The sequence below is a fragment of the Melitaea cinxia genome, chromosome 14 (assembly GCF_905220565.1).
Source record: "Melitaea cinxia chromosome 14, ilMelCinx1.1, whole genome shotgun sequence".
NCBI lineage: Eukaryota > Metazoa > Arthropoda > Insecta > Lepidoptera > Nymphalidae > Melitaea > Melitaea cinxia.
Genome location: NC_059407.1, coordinates 15,653,946 through 15,659,945, shown reverse-complemented (window position 1 = coordinate 15,659,945; position 6,000 = coordinate 15,653,946).

Genomic DNA, 6,000 nt, shown 5'->3' with positions numbered 1-6,000 from the left:
CCACCATTATTGCAGAGTCTCGAGTCGATGAAAGTAATGACAATATTAATCTGAGTAAGACTTTAACGCCCCAGGATAGATCTATATTAAGCCCTTATGATATAGTTATAACTTTAAGTAGAGATGGAAGCCCAACGCAATATGATTTATTCGAGAATGATGATTCTGAGAAAACGCAAATATTAGTTACATCTGAACCAGAATCACGAACATTATCTACAGTTTCAGTATCAGGATCTTTACCAAGTAGTTCCGTGGAACCTATTGATGATGATGATGGTTCTCTCTGTATAAAAAAATTAACCCGTAAGCGATGTCGAAATAAAAAATATTGGATAGCCAATAAATGTAAAAGATTAAAAAATTCTGGCCAAGCTTATGTTGGATGTCATTCTAAAAAGCAGTACCCTGCAAAATCAGTAGGGCCTTCTTGTAAATGTAAATTGAAATGTGGTGAAACCTTTTCTTTTGAAATTAGGAATGATATTATGCGAAAATTTTATAAACTTGGTAACCGTGAGCTTCAATGGCAGTATATCAGTAAATATGTAACTTCAGAATCTGTGAAAAAACTTCAAATTATTCGGAATAATAATCGTACTCAAACTATTAGTTATTATTTGCCATTAGAAAGTGACAAAGTACGTGTATGTAAGGTATTTTTCCTTAATACTTTACAAATATCCGAAAAAACTGTTTATACTGCTATAGAAAAGAACGGTAGTGATTTTGACAAAATGGACAATAGGGGTAAACATAACAATCGACCACGCAAAATGTCAGTTCCAACAGAAGAGAGTATAATTTCACACATAAAATTATTTCCAACAAAAGAATCACACTATCTCAGAAAATCTTCTAAAAGAAAATATTTATGTGAAACCTTAAACATTTCAAAAATGTACCGTTTATATACAGATTGGTTTAAAAAACAGACAGACGAACATTATAGTGATGTTCAGATGGCTACTAAAAGACAGTACGAGACTATATTTAATACAAAATTTAATTATTCTTTTTTTCATCCTAAGAAAGATTTATGTAGTAATTGCACGCTTTATGAACAAGCTGAAGGCGAGATCAAAAAATCTTTAACAGATAAATACATAAAACATATCAATAATAAAGAAAGGATTCGTGAAATCAAAAATTCTGAAAAGGAAAATTTTGGTGCTAACTCTACTCTGGCTATATTTGATTTAGAAAAGGTTTTGGGCGTACCTCAGTCAGAAGTAGGGATATTTCACTATAAGCGGAAGTATCCCGTTTATAACTTCACCGTTTTTGATGCGACAAGAAAAAAGGGATACTGTTACATGTGGCATGCGCAAATTGCTAAAAGAGGATCAATAGAGATAGGTAGCTGTCTATACAATTTCATTGAGGAACAACACAATAAACAAATAAATAAAATTTCATTTTATTCCGATGGCTGCGCAGGACAAAATAAAAATCGATTCGTGTTTGCACTTTATCTGTATGCTGCTATTAAATTCAAGTTGGAGATTACTCATAGGTTTTTTGAATCAGGTCACAGCCAAAACGAAGGTGATTCTATGCACGCATGCATAGAACGAGCCCTAAAAAATAAAAAAATTTATACACCTGACCAACTTTATGGTTTAGTAATGAATGCTAAACAAACTGGTGAAAAATACAATGTGAAAGAAATGAGACAAACTGACTTTTACGACTTAAAAAAATTAATTACCGGACAAAATTGGTTAAAGGATTCAAATGGAATAAAAATATATTGGTCAAAGATCAAACAAATAAAAGTATGTTACACAAACCCGCATTCACTTTACTATAAATATGAATATGATGGAGATTTTAACGAATTAATAGTTACAACATCAATATCTACTAAAAACACACGAAAACGAAAAACTAACGCAACAACTTCATCTGTCGCCGATGTGATTTTAGAACCAGCATATACCGGTCCAGTTCCAATTTCCAAAGCTCTGCACGAAGATCTGCAGAGTCTTTGTAGGATTAACGCCATACCTCACAATTATCACAGTTTTTACAACTCATTGTTAAGTACAATTACTGAAGTAGTTCCTGATGAAGATGACTCTGAAAATGAATGACTGTAATGATGTCTCATTAAAGTTATTCCGGTTGATTGGGTATTATTACAAAAATAATAATTATTATTAATTTCCTAAAATAAAGATTATGTTGATTATGTTTATTATTTTTTTATTATACACAATAAGTACAGCTGACTATGAAAACTTTACCTAGAAGTACGATGACAGAGGCCAACAGTAACAAGTAACAATAATAACAGTCAAAATTAATGAAAGTTACAATATATTACGATGTTCAGGTTCAGTATATTCATACAAAAACATAGTCGTTATAGAGCTATACTAAAAAAGTTGGTGGTAACTTTTACAAGAACAAAGTTGTATTAGTTTATTACAATTTCATTTCATTCGTGTAAATACTGTAGAAGAGTATCGTAATGCATGCAAATAGTTTTCATTACATTACAACTTCACGGGAATAAAATGGTTATGTGCCGTTACTTAGTAAATATTTAATATAAAAATCAGTATTACACATTTTTGGCGATAACTTTAAAAGTACACGTGATACTTAATTTATTTTTATAGCTACATGTTACATAAAAAATGCTGAAAATAATGATGTATAATACAATATTATAGCCCATTTAGGAGACGCGATATAACAGAAAAACTGTTTTTTGCTCGTCCTGTAAAATTTAATTTTCTCTATTACCACTTTATTCCCCGGGGGCGTCGATATATAAGCTGTCCTAGTCCTAATCGTTTCACGTCACTTGGGATATTCGTCGCCATTTGCCGTCGTAAGACAGTTCTCGAGGAAAATGTGATGAAAATATCGAGTCTTCAAATTACGTTATGATAATTTTTATGGATTGACATTAATCTTCATCTATTTCAATTATTCAAATTGCTCCATCAAGGTGTCAAGTCTTCGTTACAGAGAATTTTTTAAACTTAATTTTAAAGGTTGGTACTCTGTTTTTATGAATCGATACATGAAGCTTTGTATTTATATTAAAATCGGAAAAATGTAAGAATTTCAGTAGCGTCATGCAGGAGAAATTAGAACGTGCTAATATTTTTTAATAATATTCACACACGGTCGTCTGTTCCTACGGTAAGAAAAGCTTGTGTTATAGGTACCAGCCGACTGCTATAGCTAAAAAATTTTTTTTTTCGATAAATAGACAATAAACAATTAAAACATATAAATACAAATATTACACCCAGACTCAGGTGAGAATCGAACCTACAACCCGCGGAGCAGAAAGCAGGGCCACTACAAACTGCGCCAACGGGTAAAGTCAATAAAAAATAATCAATTTGTACTAAAATGGCAAAAATATGTGAGATATCGTGACTAGATTTCATGTATGACGATTATCTAATCTAGTCTACACTTTCATACGTATTAATAATTTAATTTTTTTCAAATAAGCAAAATATTAACAAAATATGAAAAAAAAGTGTCTTAATAGTGGGCGTAATTTTTTTAAAGAACAAAAAGATGTTATTGTAGTTATTTTAGATCGATATTGATATGAATATAGCTTCCGCTACTTACTAAGAATACTGTCTCCTCGGTCTGTATTTGTTGAGTCCAATTGTGGTATGTTTTATTCATCTGAACCGCTCCGCTGTACCGCTGGGAGTTCGCCGTGAGTTCTCACATGTAACATTCGTTTTATGTCCTGGATGAAAATATGCGTTTTTAAGAAATTTAAATAAAAAAATAGTGATGCCCGAAATGTATCATAAATATTTTTTTTTTATCATAACGCCTAACTTTTTAACTACTGTTTACCGTATCTATACGAATAGCAAGCGTAAATTAATATTTTGATTTTCGAATTTTATTTTTAAAATAATATTAATATAGTATATTAAAAATTAAATCATTAATTTTTAATTACAATAAATATATAATTCATTACAATTTGATTTATTTAAAAGAACATTTTATTTTTTAAATATCACGTCCAGTCATATGTCAAAATTAACACGCGCACTTTTTTCTTTATTGACAAGACAAGGTTATAAAAGAAAAAAATTTAAAAATCGAAATATTCACGAAACAGAAATGGCGACAAAGTTTGTCGTGTCATTGCAAATAAATTGTTGCAACGTTTTAAATTAACCGATGCAATTACAATTCCATAAACATCAGCATCTGCGCCCCGGACCGATATTTCACTGTTCTAATCTAGGATTAAGGCATCTCATTCCCATCTCGCTGTCAAAAGGGATCGATTGGAAAACTAAAACGTAAATCACTGTTTAGCATCCGCAAATAGAGCATTTAACTACGATTGTATTTAATCTTGGCAGGTGTCCAAACTTAAGATATGGCTGCGGTCATTACTGGATTGGTTGGGTAAATGGTTGTAGGTAGTATTAGTTGTGTGGCTTGCAATTTGCTGGAAGGTAATCGTTTGTTGTGTAAAGGTAAGCAAAAAAATATATTTATTTATTGTTTTCTAATATTTACGCGAATTTAACTCATTATAATGAAACAATTTTTTCGGATTTTATTATCTCTTATATCTTAGTATTTTTAACCGACTTCAAAAAAAGGATGAGGTTACTCAATTCGATATATATATATATATATATATATATATATATATATATATATTATGTATGTTCGGGGATAACTCCGTCGTTTATGAACCGATTTTAATGATTCTTTTTTTGTTAAAAAGGAGATATCCCTAGTTTGGTACCATGCTAAGGAAACCAGGATCTGATGATGAGATCCCAGAGAAATCGAGGGAAACTCTCGAAAATCCGCATAGCTTTTTACTGGGTGTACCGATTTTCATGATTTTTAATTTAATCGAAAGCCGATGTTTATCACGTGGTCACATTTAAATTTCATCGCGATCTGTAATAATGTGATAATAATAATATGTGTGTGTGTGTGTGTCTGTGTGTGTGTGTGTGTGAGTAATATTTGATAATGCGTGTTTACTTGACTATTTTTTGTGTACCTACGTTGTATTACTTGTCGATATAATTGAAGTCGGTTTTTCTTCATTTGCCTGCAAACACAAATATATAGTTAAGCTTATCTACATATCTTTAAAACTTATTTTACTTTTGTTCTGGAGAGTCAAATTATTTGATAATTTGAATCCCTAGTTCCTGAGATTAGCGCGTCTAAACAAACTCTTCAGCTTTATGATATTCGTATAGATTAGATATTACTGGAAAACTTTATAAAATATCGATAAACATAAATCATAGCAGCGATTAAGAATGACGCGACGTTTAAATTAATACCCGCTCTCGTGACCGTTCACTCGTTCATCGCTCATTCACCGCTGATTGACAGACGCGTTCACCTGGAATTAACGACTACACGAAAAATTAACGAATTCCATTTGATTTCGTTTTTATTTTGCAAAAAATTTAACACCTTATGACTGTTTTTAAAATTTAAGTTGTTTAATCTAGGTATTATGAAGTGTTTATATATATTATTTTAAAACAGATAAAACAAAAAATTTAAAGAGAAATAAAAAATAATCTTTTGTTCGTTTCATCGTCTAAAGTATTTTTTACATAAATAGCTATCTAAATCGGGTCCTAAATAAATACCTAGTTTCATTAAATACATGTCTACAGTAATAGAGTCTTAGTTTAATTACGAATTTTAGCTTCTGTCTATCGGTTTATTGTTATTTTTAAAGGTATATTTAACAAATTAATTAAAATTTATTCTTAATTGAATTTGTATGAGTTCAGACTCTTGAGACTTAACTATTTGTGTATTTATAGGCTTCTTGACTCAAATCAAATCAAAATAACTTTATTCAAAGTGACTTCACGGCCAGCAGCGTCTTCGGTGCGACAAAGCCAGCCCTGCGGTCACCAACCCGCCTGCCCAGCGTTGTGACTATGGGCAAAACACATGAATTCACGTCATTTTTGGCGCGAACTTGTGGAAGTCTATGTC